This window comes from Corvus hawaiiensis, chromosome Z, assembly GCF_020740725.1.
Source record: "Corvus hawaiiensis isolate bCorHaw1 chromosome Z, bCorHaw1.pri.cur, whole genome shotgun sequence".
Lineage (NCBI taxonomy): Eukaryota > Metazoa > Chordata > Aves > Passeriformes > Corvidae > Corvus > Corvus hawaiiensis.
Window position 1 is genome coordinate 24,009,777 of NC_063255.1, and position 24,129 is coordinate 24,033,905.

The following is a 24,129-nucleotide window of genomic DNA, read 5'->3' on the forward strand; positions in this document are numbered from 1 at the left end:
AGCTAAAAATAATTCTCTAGAAAATGTATGCTTTAGCTAAGCCCTTTATTTTCTGAACATACATTTGAATAGGGATTAAAACTATGTAATGAAAGTGAAAAGAGCAACACATATCCTCCCTCTCTTTATTGTAATCTTGAAACTATTAAGCTTTTGAATACACTTAAGTAAAGATTTAAAATTGATCAGTAGTGTTTGTATAGCATTGGGGAATTTGTCTATGTGCAATCTAAAGATTATGTTAGAAAACTTACGGTTTTATAAGCTCTTTGTATATTTGTAACTATTTTTACATCCCCTTTCTGTATATTGATTCTACGAGGGGACTTGGGTGGAAGAGCTGGCCCATCTGTCTGCAAGTAGGTGACTTGCTGAATCCAGTGGCTCCCAGTGGCCAGAGTGAAGGAAGAATTGCACCCTGGATAAAACCAGTTTTCTTTGCTGCTGTTTGGAGACATAAAGTTTCCAGAAATTTTAGTTTCCACAGGAAATGGAGCAAAGATAAGAGCCATTGGTACAGCCCTTTAAAAACTGTGGTGGTCATGGAGGGGTGAGATGCCAGAGTGGAGAGAGAGAGAAGAGCTGTTGGAAGGAGCAGAGATGTAGCTGAGGGGCAAAACACTGCTGGAGGAGGCTGGTTGCAAGCAGAATGAAAGCTTCGAAAAAGCAAGCACTGCTTGCATGTGAGGAATCTTGGCTATACATTAATTTCTTGATCTGGTCACTAGGTATATTCAGGTATGGGAGAGTCACAGGCAACACATATGTATAGTCTATAATATTTCTGTGAAAATAGAATGTGTTTGTATTGTTTTTAAAGTAAATTTTTAAAATATAAATCTGTATGTCTCTTCCTTGCCTCAGGGAACAAAGATGTTAAAAGCTGGAGGAAATTGCATAGGTGTGTTTCAGCCTCTGCATCTCCTTGAGGAGTAAATGGTCCATGGCAAGGATGCTGAGGGGAAGAAACCTGTTCCCCATGATGATCTCACACTTTACTGGCTTGGAAGGGAAGCCAGAACTGTACCCCTTTGCTGAAAAGAAATTACTGCATAATTGTTTTGCAAAGGAAAAGGGAACAAAAACTATTACTGGAGTATTAGGATGCTGTTCTGCTCCCCACCTGTGTGGTAAATAAATCATATGGGGAACTTGGCTGTGAAGGTGTGTTTCTGTCCTTGCTTCAAGGTGGTTCAAATTGTCCCACCTCTCCTGGCCGGAGGGGCTGGAGCTGGCTGGTTGTCAGCATGTGGCCACTCACTCTGGTCCTGCTGAAGCTGTGCCAGTGCACAGCTGGGAACTCAGCCCTCTTATGTGGTGGGGAAAGGGATGTTGGCCCTGGTATCGTTACCAGCACGGAAGGAGAACAGAGTGGAGATCTCCTCTCTGTTGCAGAGATAGTTCTTATAGCCTTAAACACTGAACAGTGGCAAAGCTCTCTGTGGGTCTCGTCTTGATTTAAACATTTGCTTTTTGTATTTGTAATGGGGGGGATGTGAGACAGGAAATTGCTGCAAGCTGACCTAGTATCATGAATTTAACCTGGTATGTGTGTCCATGAAAGGATATGCATTAGCTTACTGTTCTTAAACCATTTTTACTTTGCTAGCCTAGTTTCCCAGGGCGAAGTATACTTTTGAAATCACTGTGGTAGCTGGTTGTGATTGGTTTTGGTGGCTGCTGTATAGGTTGTGTCTGCACTTAGGAAGAAAGAAGATGAAAATAATTGGTGTGAAGGTAAACTGCATAACGTATAAAATGAACTCTATGCACATCAGAACATCTCAGCTAGATAGATTTTCATGGTGTTAGGTATGTGAATAGAGTTGCTGTCGCTCACCTGGCTGAGAGTCTGGCAAACAGAAATCCTTAACTTTTTTTGGTGTAATACCCAGAAATAACAAAAATGCATTTATCAGAAAAACCCTTTCTTAAAATTCAAGCAGGAAACAAATGGAAATCCTATTAACATTGTGTTGAACCAGGAAAATACTCTTAATTTACAGATATTGTTTTGACTGAATACAGGAATTTATTTGTTTTGTAAAAGGCAGTAGAAGTACTTAATTTAAAAACTGTTCGGGGCAATGTAAGCATATTACTTACCCGAAACACTTCAACGAAGGAAGTGTTTCCTTCCTGCTTTCCTAGGAATTAATGTTTTACTTTTAGTAGTAGTAATTTACACAACCTGTACAATAAGCAGTATAAACTGTAAGAGACTAAAGGGGTTTATTTGCTCTTCCTCATGAGGAGTGTCTTTCATCTCTTTACTGCACACAGCCTCATTGCAAAAGAGGTGTATTTTTCTGTATGAAAAAACACTAGTAGCAATTTCATGTTTTCTTACTCTCAGGCAGTAGCTTTAAGTATCAATTCCTACAATTTATTACTTATGTTAATGGTGGCTTAAAAGCCATACTTGACTGCTGTGTGAATATGACACAGCAAGATGCCATGAAAGCTTTTTTTTTGTTTTGTAGGAATATTAAAAATTTATTTTTGCCCTATGGTTGGCCTCACGGCTTTCCTGCGCAAATCTCAAAGTTGTTTTATTTTTCTGCTGGAAGTGTTAAGCATAATTATCATCTTATGCTGAGTTTTATAACAAAGACTTTTGTTTTATATTCTAGACAAAAGCATTCCGTTTGTTTTATACAGACATTCACAAAATAAGTAATTAAGGAGAAGGATTGTTGCTTCTCTTACCTTTATGAGTAACTAAAGCACATTCTCCCACTGCCACTGTATTTTTCCCTCCCATTCTATTTTTTTTTTAATAATTTTCTAAATGCTAAGTAACCTTATGTCATTTCCACTTTAGATAATCTCTGCCACAAATTGAAAAATATTAGTCCAAAGTTAATTCAAAAGAATTTTTAAACAAGGTTGTCTTTTCATACAGACAGAAAAATGGGAGTAGCCTATCAAGCTAGGACAAGGTTCCCAAAGAAATGGATGTTTCCCATAGAGCTGAAAGGAAAAATTAATAGAATTTTTGTCTGTGAACAGACTGTTGGTATGGAGATGAGTTGTTTGGCCACAGGCTGTTTAGTACTGCACGTTAGATTTCACCTGTCTGAAAGGCATTTTTGCATTTGTATCCAACCAGTTCATTGCTATTCAGAAGCTCTTTGTCCTGTCTGCATACTATTGGATCACTGTTCAGGTCTGAAGATCCAGAATATCCTCCAGGGTCATCATCAGACAACACTTATTGGGCTCTTTGTTGTTTTCACTCTTCAGCAGTTTATTGTCTTGGCAATTTAGTTCTTTGAACGTGAGCAGACACTAAACAAAACTAGAAAATTCTCAGTAAGCATGGTTTTGCCTTTCAGCCAGACTGTGGTGCTGCAATAAAGTCTTTGACCAAAAAAAGGCATACCAGAGTAGTAGTTTCTTGAATGTTAATCATTTAATTGTTCAGTGGTAGATAGTTAGTACAATTGGTTAAGTTAAAGATTTAAATGAACTAAAATTCAATGAAAAGAACTTTGGCTGCAATGCTATGAAAAACCTGAAAATTATAAATACTTATTTTAATGAAGAACCTGCTTATTGTAGCCTAACATTAAACTATTATTTTAAATAAGTATATTTTTACAAAGGCTCCACACAGCTTCTGATTTTGAAGATGCAGAAAGAGGTTTCTGTTTTCCTTGTTCATTAGTAGCAGCTACCTCTGAATTTCATTTTTGCTAACTGATAATTGTAGGCAACATATTTTAACAAGCCCAATGTGATATGTGTCTTAATATTACTCAAAGTATGAAAAAAACCCCCATGTATGACTAAAGGATAGGTGAAACTACATCCATAGCCTCACAGGTTCTTTAGTTCTGGTCCACTTTAATGGACCTTTAATACTGTGAGAAGGAATGATTGAGGAATCCAAAGTGATCAGGAAGAACCTTCCCTGATTAGGCTTTTGTGAAACCACATACAAATATTTTTGGAGCTTGATTGAAATGTGATCACAGAAACATTACGTGTTATTTAGAAAGACAATAATGTTGATGATTAGAGAAAATGAAATAGAATTTAGTTAATTAATCTTTGATTCTATTCATTAAAACAATACTTGTTTCAGGAGCAAGATGCTATTGATTGAGTCTGTGGGTAGCTATTATATTTGGCGCAAAGATTTGAGAGCCAAGCTTAACAGCAATGTATGCTGTCATCTCATCCAAAACTACTTGTCTTTCATTAAAAGCAAACCATTTAGGCTATAAGAATTAAAAAACCACAAAATGAAACTCTCTTTTTAGATATACAGCCTTTTAGAAGAACATGTGTTGCAGGTAACAATGCGCATACTATATGTAACCTGATGTAAAAGATATTAATTCACACTAATATCTGAGAGCAATGTTACAAATGCGTGGAATATACGCCTAGAAATTAACAGTATGTAGTTTCTGTGGCTCTTTTTAATGTTCAGTTGAATTTTGAGTTAAATATAATCTTTCATCAATGTACTTATAACTAGTGTCTCTCTAAAACCACTTCTAGCATCTAAAGTATTTTTAACAGGAATATCGTAGAATGATTTGGGTTGGAAGGGTCCTTTAAAAATCATATATTTCCAACCCCCCTCCCATGGTCAGGGACACTTTTCACTAGACCAGGTTGCTGAAAGCACCATCCCTGAACACTTCCAGGAATGGGACATTCACAACCTCTCTAAGCAACCTGTTCCACTGCCTCACCACCTTCACAGGAAAGAATTTCTTTCTAACATCTAATCTAAACTTCTTCTCTTATAGTTTAATACCATTCCCCTTGTCCTATCACTATGTGTCTGTGTAAAAAGTCACTCTCCCTCTTTTTTATAAGCCCCCCATAAGTGCTGAAATACTGTAAATATACAGTATTCAGAAGACGAAGGACAGATACTGTTAAATGACTGAATTTTTTTAAGTAGCATTTCCTCTGGATGAAATTTGTTTCCAGAAAATGGGAAAAAGTTGCAGAAACTTGGCAGTGTTTATTCTAACATACTGGTATCCTTTCCGGGCATTCAGTGTTTGTGAAGACTATCCTGCCTATGACTTGTAAAGACACATAGTTTCTGTTAGTGAAAACTGTCTTCCTGCTACGTGCAGCTCATGTTTCCGATGTCCCTCCTCAATCCTCATGCTCTGGTAGAGGCCACAAAGATGTTTAGAGGCCTGGAGCATCTCTCCTACAAGGAGCTGAGCCTGTTTAGTTTAGGGAAGATAAGACTACGAGGGGTTCTCCTCAATGCATATAAGTATCTCAATGGCGGGTGCCAGGAGGATGGTGCCAGACTCTTTTCAGTGGTGCCCAGATACTGGACAAGGAACAATGGCAATAAACACAAGAAGTTCCACCTCAGTATGAAGAATAACTTCTTTACATTGAGAGTGGCCCACTTTGGCAGGGAGGTTGGACAAGATGATCTCCTGAGGTGCCTTCCATCTCTAACTATTTTGTGGTTCTGTGATTTTTGTGCATGCATCATTGTACGTAAACCAAGAGTTTTGTCATGTGATGAATTTATTTTCTGCTGTGCTTCTGGATTAGTCTCTATAACAACCTGCTCCTTCCTTTCAAATCAAAAAATGAAATTTGTGAATCCCAACTCTCTGAGATATGTTACTGACCTTGATTCATAATTTGGAAGATGAAAACAGCTTTTAGGATCATAATGGTGGGCGCCCTGGCAATTAAAAAGATGTTTAATATTTTTTGAGACTTCATCTTATTTAAGACTCTATATAGACGAATAGCAGTTCTGTCTGATTTCTGGTGATCAAAATGACCCCCATCTTTGAGAGCTATCATTTTCTGTTTCTTTAAATAACTGGATGAAGCTCCTGTAAATTTGTGGTCTGTTTCAGAAAGCCTGGGATAAGGCTTTTTAACACAAGTCGATTCCATGTTTTGTACCCTTGGACATTGGGCTGATGAGCTAATGGAAGACATTTTGAGTTTCGAAGAAACTGAAGATGCCATTTTGCACAAGCAAGCAATTTTTCAAAGTAGTAGTCCATTCTCAAAAAAAGAAAATTAGAATAACTAGCCTTGCTGTTGATCAGTTTACTTATTGTCATAGTAGAAGTGAAGGTGGTGTTGAGCATTTGACAAGTTCCTCAGTATATGTGGTAGAATAGCATGTCCTTCTGTATTGGGTACCTGTCATCTTGTGTAGTTACGAAAAGGGGAATTGGTTCAGCTTTGCACATCAATGCTTCTTTGATACAAATTCTCCATTGATTTTTCTTCATTGTTACCCAGGTATTGGTATGGAGTAAAATTAAGTTCCAAATCACTGTCTTCCCTCCTGTAAAGTAAAACCAAACTTTTTTCTTGGTTCCCATTTTATTTCCTCAATTTGCTCTTTATTGTTTTGTGTTCATCCCTTCTTACTTCATAGGAGTCATTAAATAGCTGCTGTGATTTTTTAAGAAGGTATGAAGGGACTTTAATAGGAATTTCTTTTCTGTCTCAGGATGCTAAAATCAATTTGGTGGCTGCATGTTATGGTGTTCTTCCTCCCTCCCCCACTGATGGAAACATGAGTGGTTTAATCTAGCCCCAAATTGCTGTACGGAAACCCTTTGCTCTTAAGTCAGAAAACTCAGTGCAAGTCTGTGAATCATTTTATGAAAACACTGGATCGAGTTTCAAGCTTCGAGTCCCTGCTGATACATTACATTCTTCAAGGTATTGGCAGGGAAGAAGCAGGGGACCTTTCTTTAGCTAGATAAATAGGAGAAGTGTCAACTCCAGATGCCTGAGGGAGAGACTTCAGACAAACTTTTAGTACAATTACAGAAGGACAAAGTGGAAGAGACCCATGGGACTCGTATGTGTATTGAATTTCATTTAGCTTTTTGGTCACAATGGAGAAAAGTTGTACACAGTATTTAAAGTAGATATGCTTGTAGTCTTTTTGTGTATAAATGTGGGGATGAGGTGCTTCTTTTCTGTTGGTTTTTTTCCACATATGCATGTATATGTTATATGTATGCTGTAGTATTTTAGGAAATGGTGTTGGCAGAGGGTACTCAAGCTAAAAAACCAGGATTACCTCTCTTTCAGTGCCCACAGCACATGGAAGAAGAGTCAAGTCCCTTCCTTGGGACATTTCCCAACAGCTGAAGTAAGTGGACTTGCATGAGAGTGGTGCATAACTCAGCAGCATGGATGCTTAGCTTTGGTGCTGTCCTGACATCAGCAGGATTGTATGTGCAGGAGGGAATTTTGTTTGTTCACCTGATACTCTCTGCAGACAGTTAACGACTTCTCTGATCTTCACTTGCCTCAGAAAGCCTTCAGTGATTCTTTACATAAAGACATTTAAAACCATAGAATAAAACTCAAAGTCATTATTGTTTACGGTTTGCTGGTGGGCATGGTAATCATTATCTGCATAACCTGCCCACTTTTTCTGTAAAAATAAGGATATTTGTTGTATTTTAGTCTTTAGCCAAGCCATATTGCTTATCCTTTTAATGTTGCAGTGACTTGAATTCAGATATGTTAGGAACATTTCTTGAAAGTACAATGCTGTCTAATCACATGCTCTGCATTATAAATCTTGCCTTTCTGATGCTCTCTAAGTTACATAATGAAAATGAAAATTTATAATTAAAATATGCAGTGCATCCTCTCTGTGCCTTTTGATTTATGGAATTGGTTATTGTATGCCTTTTAAATGGATGTCTTAATTAAGTAGTGTCAGCAATTTTGTTGAACAGAATACTTTTAGTACCCGTCACTGTCCTTTTCTGTAGAAGATAGACCTTTTTTTTGCTTATCTGAATATTCTTTTTACCTAAATTATATGAATTCTGTTATTTTGACTTGATTTCTTCTGCACTTTTAATCTGTTTTTATTTTAGGTGATTTCTCTGTTTCTCATTCTTGTTCTTCATCTCTTCATCCTCTATAACACACTGGCCACATGGGACTACCCAGGTTTAACCTGGTGTCCACTGGCACCAGTACTGGGGAGTGTGTGTGTGCATATATGTGTGTGTAACAGAGCTAACAGCGCTACTTATTTTACAAATAAAATGTTATGAATTTGTTTGGTAGGTTGGGATTTTTTTTTTTTTGTTTGTTTTTTTTTTTGTTTTTGTTTTGTTTTGTTTTGTTTTGTTTCTGTTTTCATCCATATTTTTAATCTTAATGATTGTGGAGAAAAGTTTGAAGACACCTTTTCCAATGTGAGGTAATTCCATATCTCAGACATGTGCCAATTTAAGAAAACACCGAGTATTTGGAAGTTTGCAGTACTGTGGTAGCACTTGGCAGCACTATCTGGTTTCTTTGACTGACTAATCAGTTTGGTGTGGCTGAACTGAAATTTTGTTCCTTCTTTGAGGCATTCTCATATATAGCTAAGTAATAGTTCACAAAATAACAGAATATTCTGAGTTGCAAGGGACCCACAAGGATCATCAAGTCCAGCTCTTAAGTGAATGGCCCATAAGGGCATCAAATGCACAACCTTCATGTTAGCGCCGTGCTCTAACCAATTGAGCTAATCTTGGTGGCTTACTTTAATCCCAGAATTAATTTTTTTTTTTTTTAATAGTGTCTTTCATCTACCCTGGGCCCTCCCTGTGAATTTTTCTCAATCAATGTAACTCTTGAGCTTGTTATATGTGGAGGTCAGATGAAGGTCCAAGGCGATAACGTAAGACCATAATAAAATAGTTAGAAGTATCTGGTAAGAGCCAAACAGAACAAATTTGAACTGATGTTTTCATAGTTTCTACTGCTCTTCATCTTGAGGACTTACTGGAGGAAGCACTTGTCATGTTTAATAGCTAATCAGTGAATCGTTTCTTCTGTAATTTGTTCTGTTATTTCTCTAGCAAATGGGGAATTAAGCATCCAGAGCAAACTGTGGCAGATTTCTTCAGTATAACTGCTTCTTGCGTAGAAAAAGTGCTTTCTTGAGCCTAACATTTCCCGGTATGCTTTAATGCTGTCTGCACTTGCATTGGCAAATACAGTGAACAGTTGCTATCTAGTCTTCCTTTATGTGCTTATCTGTATTTTCTAGAGATCAAAAGAAAATGCATCTGTATCAGTTAAATCTATGATCTGTTCAACAGATGCTGACTGCCACACTGTTATAGCCTCGAACGTTCTCTCGCTAATACGGTGCTCCATGACACAACAACGTATTTTGTGTGCTGTAGTTCTGCAGGAATTTGCCATTTCTGCATAACTTTTAAAAGTTACCTGGTAGAAATGATGACCTTTAGGAAGAAAGTCTGGATTTTGCTTTGCCTTTTTAGTTGAAGGGGATGACTTCTTAAGCATGTATTAATCATTTCCATCTGAGAGCATCTTATTTTTTTATCTTAGTTAGAAAAGCAACAAAAACATTCAGAAAAAAAAGCTTCTTAGACTCATGGTGTTTTGCACTTTGGGATACTATTACACATGCTTACGATTATCTACTCTGCAAACAATTGTCAGAAAACTTCATCTGTTTTCCAAGTCCCACAGAAGAACAGATGTGGAATTAAGTTTCAAACAATGTACTGTTAATCACTTACATGTGGACACAAAATTAACTGGAGCTCAGTGGGAACTGATTGGATGCTTTGTTAGTTGAGCATGGAGTGGAGAATTTGCATTGTTGTTAGTCTTCATTCTCTGAACAGTCCTTTGAAAATGGTACTAATACATGAACAAGACAAGAGTCTGTTTCAGGTATTTAACTCTTTCTAGAGAGCCAAAACCTTAGGGGACCACCTGACTGGAGCTGGACTATATTATGTGGATGAATATGAAAGAGAGATTGCATATATATGTGTAATTTTCATTTATTTGAGAGCTCTTTTGATGCTGTAAAGGATATTGAGAAGTAGCTGCATATCATTTGTGTGCTTTCAGAAACAATTACTTAAACCAGTCAGCTTTGCCTCTAGGAGATTTAAAGTCAATGTTCAATTCCTGGAAAACCATAAGAAAGCAATTATGTCAGAAAACCTACTCATGTTGTGTTCTAAATCTCAGCCTTCATTGGAAAAATGACTTCAAAGACAGCTCAAATACAACTACTTCAGAAAGCTAGTTTTGGGGGAGAAAGGGTTACTACGTGGGGACTCTGGAACTTGGAACTTCAACTTTACAGAGTTATTATTATGGATCAGTGCATTAGATGGTCACTGAGACCTAAGGAATTGTTGGATTCTTGTTCTTGGAAATATTTTTTCCAACTTGATAAGAAAGCTCATGGAAAAAGAGATATTGATACTTGCTCCTTGTGTGATTGCCCTCTGAGGTATGTATAGGTCTAGAAAAATAATACCTACTCAACAGAATCTGCATTTTCTGCTGCTGTCAAATTGAAAATGTTGTTAAAATGTCTAGATTACACATATGTGATTATTTTCAGTTACTTGATCCCATGTAGCCTGGAAATAATTTGTCTTCCTGAATCTTCAAAATATAAAAGGCAATGGGTGTGTGAAGAGAGAATCTAACAAATTTATTGCTTCTTAAGTCTGATGAACTTGATTAAGCAGACAAGATTATGTCATATTCCAGGGTTTATAGTAGTTTCTTGAAAGTTTTTAAACTCCCATAGATGTTTAGCCTTATATTATATTGAAAGGTTAAAAAGGCTATGAACTCAGCTGCGTGTGGTTTTTGGCTTGAAAATAAGAGTGGCCCCCAAAACTTCAATGGGGCATGAGGAGATTAGTAATGATGCGTTTTCCTGCCTCCCACAGAGTTTTCCATCTAACTGCCTCATTGGCTGTTCCTTAACTTCTCGCCTTCACCTTCATCATTATGTTTATTCTGGTAGTAAGCAAATGGCCAAAGCTAATTAAAATGTTAATTCCTACTAAGATAGCAAAACACAGTGTTTTGAGAGACGGAGAGAACAGAAGGAACTTTCAGAAATGTTTGTTATGTTCCAGGGACATGTTGTCTCTTAGCTTGACTTTTGGAGAGATTTGTGAAGGTTATAGCAGAGTTTATGTATTTTTAAACAAATCTTTCATATGGATTTCCTGGGGCTGTTTTGCTTGTGCTCTGTGAAGTGACCAATTTCTTCCTTTTCTTTGTTTTTGGAGAGGTCTGCTTGACCTTAAGTTTTCATGTTTTCTTTCAAAATAACTTTTTTTAATGGATATTATTTTGTTTATATGCTTTGCAGAAAAAAAAGAGATAACATTCAAAATAAATATCTTTATACCCCCATATCTTGTTTTTTAGTCTTTGTCTAGAATGACATAAATGGCTAAGTATTTAATGTTCTTTAAATATGACTTTGTGAATGTGGTTGATGTAGACATTGTGTGCATTATCAAGACTTAATAAATATAGTTGTCTTCTGCCTTTAATAATCAAAAGCATGGGATACGGATAGTAGGTCTGTATGGTGCCAGTAGAACTCAAATGAGAAACTGCATTTTTGATGAGTAATACTTTGAGAATATTTTAAATGGGTTTAGATTGCATGTCTTGGTTTTAACAGAGGGGTTTGGGCAGCTTCAAACTGTTTAATATGCTTTTTCTGAGAGGTGAGTGGGAGGTATGCTAATATACTTTTTAAAAGATCTCTGGATGAGAGGGCCTTTGTAAGGGAGTTTGTTCCCTTGTTATGCTTGTGTGGTTCTTCCCCATATTATGTTTTGTTAATTCATTAATTTTGTGAATTTGTTTCATCGTGTCATCAGCCTCTGACAAAAAACTTGAAAGCTTTCTTACCTCTGCTCTATTTCTTGAATGGTTGTTGTCACAATCTTGTTCTTTCAGATGGTCAAGAACTTATATCTCAGTTTTACTCAGAAATGGATGCTAAATAATAATTTTTAAAATATTTAGAGGAGATTAAAGGATATTTAGAACTTCTTACAAAATGCATACTGTGACAGTCTTTGAAGGAGACATTATTGACTTCAGGAAAAACTAAACCTGGATTTTCTGTTTCTTGTATTGCCAGAACATTTCTGAAAAGATTGTTTCTCTAGCAGTGTTTAAATAAATTTGCTTCAGAAAAAGCTTAAAATGACAAAAATTTAGAAGGCATAGAAAAGCATCACTGTGGTATACAAAACCACAATTAATGTATTTTTTAGTTGCTGTTCAATTCCCACCAACCCCAGGGCTAGTTAATTCTTCCATCTGCAGATTAAATATGCTCTTTAACTCTTACCAAAGCGTGGCTAGCTCATTTCCTCTTCCTTGGGTTAGCATCACAGGAGTGCCTCTGTGGGTTTGTAAGCTCCAGCTGGAAAAGCATGGTCGATGGAGATGGCTTAGGACTTTTGGAGGCCTGCAGAGACTGCAGGGTGTTCTCCAGAGCTGGAAAACTTGGCAGATGGGACTTAAGTAAGGATTTTCATTTCTGTAATGTGATTTTACTGAAATGCTTAACAAAGGCACATGTAATGTTGCTTAGTCTCATCTTTATTTAGTTTTCCTTACGCTGGGTTTGGGTTTTGGATTTTGGGTTTTGTTTTTTTACAAGACCGAGGAAGGGGTCGGAAACATGAGCTGTAGAAGAGCTGAGTACAATTTAATGTGCTCTATGTAATATTTTTAGCTTTGAATTAAGGTCTTGAGTGCATGATAGGCCTGCTAGGCGGAAATGTCTAGATAATATTGGCAGAAAGAAGTTTGCTTTGAGGTCAGAGTGAATGGCTTAAGCTCAAGATTTTGTCATTTAGCAAAATCATTGCATGAAACACTGAAATCTTTCAGGATTAGAAAGCAATTTTCAGTGGTAGAAGGTCACAGGTTGTACCTCTGGGTGCTTTAATTTGATAAAATACTGTTTATGTGTCTATTTTTATTGCTTCAATGTAGATGAAAGCTGTGAAGAAGGCATGGAAGTTAGTTCAATGTAGAATATATGCATAGAGTAAACAATTTTGTTTTCCTGACACCATAGAGAAGTTTGAATTTCTATTTTGAGGACTCTTAACAGCTTGTTGGTGTCTTAGTAAGTTGGGCCCTCATTCTTTGGTTGGTTGCTTTGTTAGATATCTTGTCTCAAACGTAAAGAAAGTTCAAGTGTTATGGCAGGCCTGTGTTTATTTGGGAGGGAGAGAAAGATTGTGTTTAAGCAATTTTTTTTTTGTTTTTATTTAGAGTGAAACCACAAAGCAAACAGGTTCCTAATTCAGTCCTAATTCTGTTCATAATGCAGCATTACTGGAAAATGCAGGAATGTTATCAGGCAATTTGGACATTTTAAGGATTGTTTCATTGATTTGTAATAGTCACATCACCATGATGTACTCTGACTACAACTTTGGCTGGAGAAGGAGGTGTGAGATTGAAAACCAAACAAACTCTGCAGCTGTTGGTTTAAAAAGCATGTGTGGGTGGGTAAGATAGAAGTCTTTTTACTCCAGTATACCGTAATGGGATAGCTCTGCAGCTTTCAGCAACAGTCTCGAGATGTACTGATTAAATAAAAAAAATTATTAATTGTTTATGACGTAACAGAACTCCACAGTTGCCATCTCTAGACCTTCAGGAAAAGATAACTGAGTTGCCTCCCTTGGAGACATTCTCTTCCACTTCTGCCAGAAGACAGCTTTGTTTGTAAACTTTGGATTTTGCAGGCTGATGTGCGGTAATGTGGGAGCAATAATTCAAATGCTAATAATACTCATCAAAAGTTGTTATTTATTAAGCCAGCTGACATTTAAGAAGAATAGCCTGAGCTTGCCAAGTGATTCTAGCTCATTGCTGAGGAGCATGCTACTGGTTAGAGTATTTGATTAGCAACCCCATGTCAGGGCTCCAGGGCACTCATGGGCCTCAGCCTCCTCTGGGCCCTTCCCATGTTCTTACCTGGGGGCCCAGAAGTCTGTTTCAGCCCAGCCTGGTGCCATCAGTCCATGTTGGAGCTGTGTTGCCAATGTGCCTGTTCCAGTCCTCTGCTGCTGTGGTGTTGACCTGGAGCCTGCCTGTGTCCGATGGTCACTGGGCTGCCCATGGGACCTGTTCCTCTCATCATCTGCGCGCAGGCAACGGGTTGCTGAGAGGTGCTGGCCCCAGGGTGAAGCTGCTTTCTGAATCACTTCTTGTCTAGTTCTTCTCTGTGGTGGCCACTTAGAGCAGCTTTATGGCCAAAATGGAGCCAAGGAATTTTAGTGTCTGTAGATGTACATAGTAGAGATACTGCTGCAAAGCTTGGGCTGCCTTGAGTTGGCAGAGGGCTGCACGGAGCAAGACTGAAGCGCTGGCTGTGGTGTAACTCATGGAGCAGCTGCGGAAGTTTTGTAGTCTCTGTGACACAGAGATGTGACTTAAGAAGCATGTTGTAAAGTGAACTTGTTAAGTGCTTTTACACTGCTTTTAAAGTAAACAATTTATGTCCTTTTATCCTCGTGGATAATGCTAAAGATAAGAGCTCCCACTGATTTCAGTGAATGTGAGATTGGATTCATGGCTGATGTTCTATATTATTAACTTCAAATAAAGATTTATGCTTAGCTAAAACAAACCTTAGAAGCTAAAGTAAATTTTAGAGAATAACTTTACTAAAACTAAATTTGCATACTTTTGCTTTAGTGGGTAATGACTGGCTTGTTTAAGAAATGTAATTTGATTCATTTACCACGCAGGTGTTATTGTATTAGTTAACAGGCTAAGAGGATTCTTTCATTTGCAGTGCAGGTCTCTTAATGCTTCTGTATTTATTCTGCTTAGTTTTGTGAGAATTGCTAGAATTATAAAAATTATTATTTGGTTTAAACATTTTAATGATGTATAAAAGTATGCTGTGCTGCTTTCTTAGTTGAGGTCGTGCAGTGGGAAAACTGTCATTAAGAGCAGGGATCAGTGTATTAGAAGTACATCTGGCTTTTATTAAGTGTAAACTTCAGGACAGGTGCATTTGGGGGAAATATTTTTCTAGTATAACAATTTTTTTTATTCTGTTCTCACTGAAATAGCTTGTAAATTAAGTTGTTCTAAATGACTCTCTTGAATTTGCGTCAAATTACATACAAATAGATATGTAGCATGATCTTCTAGACTGAACAAATAGGTAGATAATACAAAAAGAAAAAATGGATTTTTTTTTTAATATGTTTGTGTGAAACAGAGAAGAATGAGCCTGAGAAGAAATGTTAAAAATATCTGTTGTATATATTGAGTTGTTAGCTTCCTATGATGTTTAAGCATTGTAATTAATTTAAAGGGTGATTTTATTTGTGAGGGGCTTTTTTAATTTACTATCAATATATTCCTAAAGAAAGTACTTTCCCCTTCTTGTTTTGCTGTTATTTCTGAAGTTAGCCTTAATGATGCCTATGAAATACTAATTTCTTTTTTCATTTCATGTTGTTCTGCATTGATAGCAAAAGACAAAGAACCCATTGAATGCATTATTTCTATTCATAGTGACATAATTGGTCATACAAACCTTCTTGAAGTAAGTAAATATTTCTTTGATTTCAGTACTTGCTGTTATATAATACATGGAAGTATTGCACAGTAGTATATCTGAGGAAAAAGCTACTTGAAAAGGATGTTTTAAGATACAGCAGATATATCTGCATTCTTTTTTATTGTATTTGTGCTGGGGAGCCTAAGTTTACCCACTTCCTATTGTGTACAAAGACAGGGTATGTGACATGGGAATGTTACCAAACCTATTGTGTTCTCTTAGCAGTGTCCAGTCTGATTCTCCTGTTGACTGTAAATAAGAAAACTTTAAATCAAAGGCTCTGCTTGTTACAGAGACTCCTTCTCCCTTAGTTGTGCTGAGACAATTATCCCTTGCAAATCAGAAAGATGAAGGATGTAGAAGTAGTGTTTCCACCTTTTTTGGAGGGCTGGGGCTGATGCAACCAAACTTACAGCTAGCTGAGTAGAAAGGAAGAAACAGATTTCATGTATTTTTGCCAGCTGTTATAGAAATCTGTCTGAGCTATTGCAAAATTTGTAAGAGCTCCTTAGAGAAGGAATGAGAGCATACATGTGTTTTTCCCATTCTGATTTGTTTAGGAGGATTTGACCTTCTGCAGTGTAAGGGAGGTGTACACTGCCTGTGTGGTGACAGGGTAGTGGAAGGTGTGGGGACTTTCTTCTTGTTAGCTTTGTCACAAATATGGTGACAAAAAGGAGACTTTTTAAATATAATACTTATTTTCTTCTTTTTTCAAAGTTTTAGGGTTTTTTTAGTTTTTGTGTGCATGTGAGGAAGACAACCGCTGTGCCTTTGGCAGGTGGATGGCTCTGTGAGAGAGAGGCTTTCCTAGACCTTCCTCTGTGGGCTGATCCTCTCTTACCCTGCCTGTACTACTCTTGTTTAGGGAGCTCAGACTCCAAGCAAGGAAATTTTCCTTAAAAGCACCACCTAATGGACTATTCAGACAATTAGGTTTGTTTACATGTACTTAAAATTGATGCTGCATTTTTTGTTACTTGAGTTTAAAGAAAACAATTTGGTCTTTTTCGTTCTTGAAAATAGTCTCTTCCTCTGCTAACACTGCTGTATTTTCATTGCCATGCTAACTGTTTTTGAGACAGAAAAGCTGAAGTAATTACAGCTACTTGGTCCAGTCAGTTGGGGGTTTTTGGTGTTGTTTCCTTTTTTTTCCCCTGAAGGAATAGTCTGTGTGCCTGGAATTCAGAGGTCATTTTAAGCTGTGCTTGACTTTGCAGTGCTTCTAGTACACTTTCCTTTGTCCTCAGAAGCACACTTTGTTGAAAGTTCTGCACCAGCTTTTCTGTTGTTAAACCATCTTCATCGAGGCCGAATTATCTCTCTTTGTACGAGTGAACTGACCTTCTGACTCACTTTGTTCTTTTATGTAAGGGGAGGTTCTTCATATGTCTTGTCCTGATGAATGTATAAAAATGCAGGATTTGCTATTACTGTGTGCAGTTCTGTATTTCAGTATTGCTGAATCAACCTAACCTTACTTTTATCACCTTAATTTGTTACTTTTTGGTAGTGGGGATTCAAAACTGGATTACCTGTTCAAGATGTGTGTTTCTGAAGTGCTGGCTGAAGGTGAATAATAGCTTATTAGTGGGATCTTAGCCTGGAAACATATCCCAGGATATTCTTGGCCTTCCTTGTTGCCAAGGCTAACAGTTGGCTCATGTTTAGACCACTTTCTGCCCAGACCACTACCTCTTTTTCTGGGTAGCCTGTGCCCAGTCTGTCTAAGGGATTAGTCCATCTCAGGTACAGGAATTAGTGTTTGTCCTCGCTTAATTCCATGAAATTATGTGGCAGTAGTTTAGAGGTGCATTTTTGGGATGTAGTGGTTCAGGCTTAGGAACTTCTGGAGTTCTTCCTAAGCCATACCTGATTTTAAAGTGTTATTTTAAGTTGCCACGGAATATACAAGTAATCCTAAATGTATTTTCAGATCTTGGTATACTTTATTAGTAAAATAGAGGAAGAGAAAGATTTGATTTTGTGCGTGCTTAGTTTATGTGTTACTGCTTCATAGAATCACAAGATCACAGAATGAGAGAATGGTTTGGGTTGGAAGGGATCTCAAAGGAAGGGATCTTCCAGCCTCCTGTTATGGGCAGGGACATCTTCTACAAGGCAAGGTTTCTCAAAGCCCCATCCAACTTCACCTTGGAAACTTCAGGGATGAGTCATCCACAACTTCTCTGGGTAACCTGTTTCAGTGCCTCACCACCGTCACAGTGAATTTCTTCCTTACATCTAATCTAAACCTGCCCTCTTCCAGTCTAAAGCCGCTACTCCCTGTTCTATCACTACATGCTCTTGTAAAAAGTCATTCTCTTGCTTTCTTTTAGGCCCTCTTCAAGTACTGGAAGGCTGCTAGGAGATCACAGAATGGGTCATGTTGGAAAGAACCAGCCACAGTGGGTCCTGTGGTCCAACCTCCCTGCTCAAGCAGGGACATCCTAGAGTACATGGCACAAGACTGTGTCCAGGCAGTTCTTAAATATCTCCAGTGAGGGAGACTCCACTACCTCTCTGGGCAATCTGTTTTAGTGCTCAGCCAGCCACAGAGTAAAGAAGTTCTTCCTCATGTTCAGGTGGAATTTCCTGTGTATCAGTTTCTGCCCATTGCCTCTGGTTCTACTGCTTGGCACCACTGAAAAGAGCCTGGTCCATCCACTTGGCACTTCCCCTTCAGATACTTGTATACATTGATGGGGTCCCCTCTCAGGCATCTCTTCTTAAGGCTGAACAGGCCCAGCTCCCTCAGCCTATCCAGCACTCAGGGGTATTGGCCACTCCTCCCAGTTTGTATCATTGGTGAATTTGCTGAGCAGGCGTCTGTCCCTTCATGCAAGTCATGGATGAACAAGTTGGACGGTTAAGCATTGAACCTTGGGAGACACCACTAGGGACAAGCCTGCAACTAGACCCTGTGCCACTGATTTTGGCCCTCTGGGATCTGCTGTTCAGCCAGTTCTCAATCCACCTCACTGTCCACTCATCCAGCCCACAGCCCTGAGTTTGTCTGAGTGTATCTACTGAAGTCGAAGTAGACAATATCCACTGCTCTCGCCTCATCCATCCAGGTGGTGGTTTCATTAAAGATGGCAATCAGGTTGGTCAAGGAGAATTTAACTGAGTGAATCCATGCTGACTATTCCTGATCACCCATGGGAACAGAGATAGCCTTCTGAATGAGGTGCTCCATCACTCTTCCAGGAGGCTGACTGGCTGGTAGTTCCCTGGGTCCTCATTCTTTCCCTTGTTGGACACTAGGTTGACATTTGCTTTCTTTCCTTGTGAGCAGCCTAGCAGCTGTGTCTGCCAGCTCGCTCAGCACTAGTGGATGCATCCTGTCAGGACCTGTGGACTTGTGGATGTCAAGTTTGCCTAGGTGGTCCCTAACCCTATCTTCCTTGACCAAGGGAAAGTCTTCACTCCAATATTGCTTTACCCTGGTCTCCTGGGTCAGAGAATTCTGAGGGGCTGGTCTTGTCAGTGAAGACTAAAGCTAAGAAGACCTTCAGTAAATCTGGCTTCTCTTCATTCTGTTACCAGGGTCCCTCCCTCCATTTAGTAACAGGACCACATTATTCTTATTTTTCTTTTCTTATTGATATATTTGAAGAAGCCCTTCTTGTTGTCTTTGACATCCTTGGCCAGATTTAATTCCAGGTGGGCCTTGGCTTTCCTTGTGTCATTTCTACTTACTCTGACAGCCTCTCTATATTCTTTACAAATGGCCAGATCCTGCTTCCATCTCCTGTATATTTCCTGCTTATGCTTGAGGAATGACAGGAGTTCCTTGTTTATCCATGCAGGTCTCTAGCCCCATTTGCCCGATTTCTTGCTCATCAGGATGCTTCATTCTTGAGCCTGGAGGAAGATCAACTGTCTTTGACCCCTATTTCCTGCAAAGCCTGTTCCCATGGGATTCTTCCAATAAGATTCCCAAAATCCATGGTTGCAATCTTACTTGCTACCCTGCTTCCTCCTCACCAGATATACTGAACTTCACAATCTCATGGTCACTGCAGCTAAGGCTGCCCCCAGCCTTCACACCTGCAACAAAGCCTTCCCTACTTGTTAGTATGAGGTTGAGCAGCACACCATTCCTTGTGGGATCCCCCACTACCTGTGACAGGCACTTGCCATCAGTGTTTTCCAGGAATCTCCTGAACTGTTTTGTGCTTTACTGTGATGCTTCTCCAGCAGATGTCAGGGTAATTAAAGTACCCCACAAGAACCAGAGTCTGTGACATTGACGGTACTCCCAGCTGTCTGTAGAAGGCCTCATCTTCTTCTTCCTCCTGATCAGGTGGCCTATAGGAAACACCCTGGAGCCTTCTCTTCTCCAGGCTGAAGAACTCCAACTCACTCAGCCTGTCCTCACAGTCAGTGTGCTCCAGCCCTCCTCTGGATTCAGTTCAGCAGAACTGGTGCTGGGGGCACCAGAGCTGGATACAGCATTGCAGGTGGGGCTTCACAAGAACAGAGTAGATAAGGAGTGTAACTTCCCTCTTCTCCTGGCCACACTGCTTTGGATGCAGTCCAGGATATGATTGGCTTTCTGGGCTTCAAGTGCCGGGTCATATAAAGCCCACCAACAGCCTCAGTTCATTCTCCTCAGGACTTCCCTCAATCCACTCTCCACCCAGATTATACTTGTGCTTGAGATTGCTCTGTTCCATGTACAAGACCTAAAACTTGGCCTTGTTGAGCTTGGTGAGGTTTGCACAGGCCCACCTCTCAAGCCTGTGAAGTTACCTCTGGATAGCATCCCTTCCCTCTGGTGTCTTGACCACACCACGCAGCCTGGTGTCATCACTAAACTTGCTGAGGGTGTGCTCAATCGCACTGTCCATGTGCCTGGCAAAGATGTTAGATAGTTGTGGTCCCAACACCAACATCTGAGGAACACCACCGGCACTGGTCTCTACTTGGATATGAGCCATTGACTGCAACTCTTTGACTGCAACCATCTAGCCAATTCCTTATCCACTGAGTGGTCTATCTGTCAAATCCCTGTCTCTCCAATCTAGAGACAAGGATGTTCTGCAGGACAGCATCAAATACTTTGCACAAGTCCAAGTATGTGACATCAGTTGCTCTTCCCTTACCTACAGCACTGTAATCTCATCGTAGAAGGCCACCCTTCATGAAGGCATAATTTGCCCTTCATGAAGCCGTGTTGGCTGTCACCAATCACCTCCTTATTTTCCATGTGCCTTAGCATAGTTTCCAGGAAGATCCACTCCATGGTCTTGGTGGGCACAGAGGTGAGAATGACTGACCCGTAGTCTTACTCTTTTTTCCCCTTCCTAAAAATGGAAGTTATAATTCCCCTTTTCCAGTCAATGAGAACTTCACCAGACTGCTGCAACTTCTCAAATATGGTGGATAGTGGCCTGTTTTCTCAGAATGCATCTCATCAGGTCCAATGGACTTGTGCACCATTAGGTCCCATGAACTTGTGCACTTTCGGTTCCTGAGGATGGTAGCAAACCTGATCTTGTCCTGCAGTGGGTAGTTACTCTCTCAGCCTTTCCTCAGAAGAGAAATACTCCAGACCCCTAATCATAACCCTGCAGTCTATAGCTTCCTCACAAGCTGAAATGGGCAAGTGTTGATCTCTTTTCTCTGCTTATCATTGATATGACATAAGAAAAGTGCATGAAGCTGTGTTTCCTGGATATCAGGAAAAGGTTCTTCACTCCAAGGTTGGTTGGGAAGTGGAACAGGCTCCCCAGAGAAGTGGTCACAACACCAAGCCTGACAGAGTTCAAGAAGTGTTTGAACAATGCTCTCAGGCATATGGAGTGATTTTGGGGGTTATCCTGTGCAGAGCCAGGAGCTGGACGCTACTTGTGGGTTCTTTCCAACTCAGGATGTTCTATGATCCTATGATGATCTTTGCAGTACTTCACTGGACCCTCTCCAGTAGTTCCATGTCTTTCTTAGCCTTCTGCGATTCAGGCAGTGTAGCTGGAGCACTTGCCAGTGAAAACCGAGGCAAAAAAGTCATAGAGTACCTCAGCCTTCTGTATGTCTCAGGTAACCACACCTCCTGTTTCCTTCCAGAGAGGGACAACATTTTCCCTAGTCTTGCTTTTATGACCAACATATCTGTAGAAGCTTTTCTTGTTGTCCTTGATGTTGCTGGCCAGGTTTAATTCTATCAGGGCTTTAGCTTTCCTAGCCTTATCCCTGGCATCTCAGATGTTCTCTCTGTATTCTTTTCAACCTACCTCTCCTAGCTTCTGCCCTTTTCTGCTCGTCTGCCCATGAGCTCCTTGTTCATCCATGCAGGCCTCCTGGCATTTCTGCCTGACTTCCTTGTTGTTGGGATGCATCATTCCTGAGCTTGGAGGAGGTGATCCTTGAGTATTAGTGAGTTTTCTTGGGCCTTTCTCCCATCCACGGTTTTGCCCCATGGTACTTTACCAAACAGATCCCTGAAGAGTCTAAAGTCTGCTCTCATGAAGTCAGGGCTTTGTGCTTTTTCTTAATGCCTTCATGGTTGGAGTGATGTCTAGAATGCTGCGTTTCTGGCCAAGCAGAAGGAGCCTGGTAGTGAGATGTTACCCATGTGCATATAATCTCTTACAAGCAACATTTTTACCATTCCAGCCACCAGCACTAATCATGAATATTGTTTTGATGTTTTTGGCTGTGTACCTTTCTTACATTTTACATCAATTATTTCTCTAGGTATTGCCAGGCATCTGAAGTGGTTGACTAAGACCTAAGTATTTGGGACAGTGGTGAGTAAAGAAAATTTTGATTATATTTTCTGTGTTTTCACATGCTGTCTGACTCTGAAGTTTTACTACTGTATGAAGGGTGAAAGATGTTCAGTAGGTTATACCTTTTGAATGTTTTCTTCTGAGCAGCAAGTTCCTGTTCAGAGCATTCAGACAACATTTTTAAGCAGAGATTTTAAGAAGAAGAAGAGGAGGTAGTCTCATTAACTGCCTTTAATAAGTGAAGCTTCCTCCTCACATCACCCTGACCTTGAGAAAACTTAAAATATTTCAAGTAACAGTTCAATCTGTACTTATTGAAGTGGTAACTTGACCCTTTTTGTTAAAATAATGATGCCTGACTTTTCAGAATATTGCAATTTTATACACTGAGCAGTTATAAAATGCGATATCATTCTAAAATACATGGACACCTGAAGTAAGTTAATAAATTGCTGCGAGCTGAGTTTTTTCTTTCTTTAAATTGCAAACTTTGTTCATGGTTTTTAACTCCCCCTCTGCAAACTGTGGTATCCTTTGTAAAGTTAAATTAAGTTCCTGATCCCCTATGCTTATTGCTGATTCTTTGCATTGTGTGTGCCAAATATGTATCATTTTGACTAGAGAAGAATGCAAGAAGGATCTAAGGAAGAACTTAAAAAATTTCAAATACCTTAAAAAGTGAGTTTTGTAATCCTTTTATAAATATATATTTTCACTTCCCTGTCTGTAGGTGTAGGCTGTCAAAGAGAGCCTTATAAATGCAGAGATAAACTCAGTGTTTTGTACTTAATAATCGTAGAACAGAAGAGAATCATAGAATCATTAAGGTTGGAAAAGACCTCCAAAATCATTGAGTCCAACCTTTGACAAAACACCACCATATCAACTAAGGACATGAAGTGCCACATCCAGTTTTTTTCTTAAACATTTCCAGGGATGGTGACACTATCACTTCCCTGCAGAACCCATTCCAGTGCTTAACCACCCTTTAAGTGAAAAAATCCTTCCTATGTCCAACCCGAACCTTCCCTTGGTGCAGTTTAAAGCCATTTCCTCTTGTCCTGTTGCTGGCTGCCTGGGAAAAGAGGCCAATGGAAGAAGAGTATAATAATATTTTCAAAAATCAACTGCATTTTCTTTCCAAGAGAGAGTTATTTGGAGCAATGTAATATTTCTAGTTCTCTGGTTTCCATGGCAGAGCCAGTTTACATGAAAAATTTAGTATTTAAGTGATTTTGTTTGATTTCAGTGCTGTTGACAGCAAATGTTTAGAACCCATGTATTTTGGTCCATGTGCTGTTGACTTTGGTGACCAAAGCAGTGAGTAACCTTTGCCTTGTTTCTTAATTATTTTTTGCTTTCATGGCCTCGTAAAATTATGTTTGTTCTCCATTTCTAAAAATAGCATTCAGTTAAAACCTTGAAGGAATCTATCAGTTTAGAATATTTGCATTCATGTAGGTCTATATTTACTATGTCCTCTCTACTTCTGTTTGTATTTCACTAGGAAAAGTAGATAAGTGAATTTAAAGTTTGTCAGTTAGTTTTGGATAATTATCTTTTGCCTACATTTTAATCTATCCCTGTGCTTCTATCCTCCACTGCCTGACAATTATCAGGACTAAACTGCTGTATCCATGTTATCATCAGTGCACAAACGGAATGAGAGCATTATAGACAGTTCATGTATCTTTACTCAACAAAAAATACTCAATAAAAATTCTTTTTTACAGCATCTTTTTTGATGCTGTTTAAGAACCTGATAGTTAAGAATTAAAGAGACTCTTGTTAAATTAAAATTGCTTTTTGGGTAGTACAGATAATATAACTTACTTTATAATAATGTGCCTCAGACCAGCTAAGAGGGGAGCCCTATGACACTTAGCAACAGAACAGAAACACTAGCATTTGCATTAATAACCAAACTTAAAAAACAACTTGAGTGAGTGTTAGCAGCAGCAGGTGGGAAGCCAGTGTACA

The 24,129-nt window shown here is 39.0% G+C and overlaps 1 protein-coding gene across 4 annotated transcripts in view; it reads left to right on the forward strand.

Annotated features, from left to right (window-relative positions):
* The window catches only part of LHFPL2 (LHFPL tetraspan subfamily member 2), a 117,745-nt gene that overhangs the window by 39,627 nt on the left and 53,989 nt on the right, over nt 1-24,129 (forward strand). For 3 of the 4 annotated variants that reach the window (XM_048290515.1, XM_048290517.1, XM_048290518.1), the window contains exon 2: nt 22,115-22,167. The exons of the other annotated variant lie outside the window; for it this stretch is intronic. The gene's annotated coding sequence lies outside the window, so the exon portion shown is untranslated. The remainder of the gene's footprint in view (nt 1-22,114; nt 22,168-24,129) is intronic. 4 annotated transcript variants of the gene reach the window in all.